Source organism: Gracilinanus agilis, chromosome 4 (assembly GCF_016433145.1).
Source record: "Gracilinanus agilis isolate LMUSP501 chromosome 4, AgileGrace, whole genome shotgun sequence".
NCBI classification, from domain to species: Eukaryota; Metazoa; Chordata; class Mammalia; order Didelphimorphia; family Didelphidae; genus Gracilinanus; species Gracilinanus agilis.
In genome coordinates this window covers 154,293,755-154,296,129 of record NC_058133.1, presented here as the reverse complement: position 1 = coordinate 154,296,129, position 2,375 = coordinate 154,293,755, and the positions used below count along the sequence as shown (strand labels likewise).

Sequence of the window (2,375 nt, the reverse complement as noted above, 5' to 3'; positions counted from 1 at the left end):
AACCTAGGACCTCCTGTCTCTAGGCCCCACTCAATCTGGTGAACCACCCAGCTTCCCCCCTTCCTTGTCCCTTTAATTGTTTTTTATGTCAATTTTTTTACACATAGATCATATATTTGTTTGGAGTTCATCTTGGTTTAAAATGTGAGATCTAGTCCTAACCTAATTTCTACTAGGTTGTCTCCTAGTTTTCCCAGAAGCTTTTTCTGAATAGAAAACCTTTCCCCCAAAGCTGCATTTCTCCAATGTGGATGGTTAGTCCATCTCTTTCATATTGTTGTGAATTTCACTGAGTAGACATTAGTGTTTCAGGACCTGATATAATTAGTGTAATAACATCTGCAAGCAGGAGCATCTGGAGAACCCCATCATCAATAGACTATTTTTCAATTTGGACTCCGCACAGAGTGACTTCCATGCCTGGCAAACACAGTAGGCATACATATGCCGCCCTGTTTTACTTTATGTTTTATGTAAATATTAAGAATGGCTATTGAATATTTACCTCTGAAGACCCACCTCTCATAGAGTTTTAAATAATTTTTATGACTACAAAGGAGTCACTCTATTTGAGAAGGCAGCATTTGTATTTAAGTGCTTCTTAAAAATAATTTAAATGATTTTTTATTAGTAAGACCTTAAAAATGGGGGTGGGAGCTACAGAGTTGGCAGACCTGCTGCTTCTGCTGATAATAAAGCTCCAGGTTCATTCCATCATGGATCTCATAGTCACCCAGGGAAATGTGGTCCTTGAAGATTATGTACCATTTCTTCAGGACAATCTTGTGGATGCCTGTTTGAGCTACAATCAGTTTCTTCAGGCTTCCTGTCATTCTTGTTGCACTTCACATGGACCTTCTTGCCCAGCTGGTCATTACACACAACCTCAATCATGGCTTTTTCCTCCTCCAGCCACAGTCCCTTCCTCCCAAATTAAATGCTTAAAAAAATTTAAAACCAAAGCAATAGACCCAATGAAGCCATATATTCACTAAATCTCAAAATATGTTGTAAAACCTTAATGAGGGTGAGGCAACTGAGGCTTGCCTATAAGGAAACAAAATTTAGAGGGTGCAAAAATTTTATATAATGACTTTGACTGGCAATCCAATTTTAAAATTTGCCAATAGTACATATACTCCTTTTAGCAACATACTAAAATAACTGATTTTAGTAGCACCTAGTTAGGAAAAAAATATTTAAAAAGGAAGTTATCAGGAGATATGTTTTATTGACACATATCTGCAAGTCACTAGTATAAATAATTACTTTATATATCATTTTCATTTTCTGAATCATAAAACTAAGTTGAGGATACATTTTGTGCTTCTTGTCCTGAATGCTCTAAATACTGATTACAACTTGTGATTGCAAAGATGTGGAAATCTGCTTGTGGAAGTCCATTTGTTTCCTTCTCAGTTTGCATCAGAGTTATTTTTAATGCAAGACTAAGATATTCTCAGAAATAATTTTGGAAAGCATGTATAAGGATCAGTAGTTGCTGGTATTTCCTTGTATGATTTATTTTATCAAAGATCCATGATCTTTTCTCATTTTTTAATCCTTTCTCCTTTAAGATATTTTGAAACTTGAATACTTTTAAAATTGGGTCATCTCCAACAAGTTATTTTGTCTAGATTTGGCTAGTTTCTTTTTTAAAAAATTCTACCTTCTGACTTAGAATCAAAACCAGGTATTGGTTCCAAGGCAGAAGAGTGGTGAGGGCTAGGCATTTGGAATTAAGTGACTTGCCCAAGGTCACATAGCTAGAAAAAGTCACTTGGTTTGTTTGAGTCCTTCTCCACAATTACATCTTAAGTATAGCTTAGCCTATTATTTATACTACCAGTGTGATAGAGTGGATTTGGTATAAGACTGATAATCAGGAAGACCTGGATTGAAATCTTTCCTCCAACAATTAATACCTATGTTACTGTAGCCAAATGGGTTAATCTCTCCTAGCCTGATTCCTCATCCATAAAATGGCAGAGTCTGCATAGTACCTACTTCATGGAATTTCTCTGAGGCTCATATATGAGGTTTCACATAGGTTACTTCAACTTTAAACTGCTTCAGAAATATTAGCTATTAAAAAAAAACACAATAACCCCTTACCTTCTATCTTAAAATCAAGGTAGAAGAGTGGTAAAGGCTAGGCAATTAGAATTAAATGACTTGCCCATGGTCACATAGCTAGTGTTTGAGGTCAAATTCAAACCCAGAACTTCCCATCTCTAGACCTGGCTCTCTATCCACTGAGTAACCTAGCTGTCTCATTTTATTAAAAGACAACATGACAGAGGGAGAGAGAGAGAGAGAGAGAGAGAGAGAGAGAGAGAGAGAGAGAGAGAGAGAGAGAGAGAGAGAGAGAGAGA

General features: G+C 36.4%; 1 pseudogene; it reads right to left on the bottom strand.

The window, feature by feature from the left end:
* Positions 1-638: 638 nt before the first annotated feature.
* LOC123246031 lies at positions 639-894 on the bottom strand (annotated as a pseudogene).
* Between the last annotated feature and the right edge of the window lie 1,481 nt (positions 895-2,375).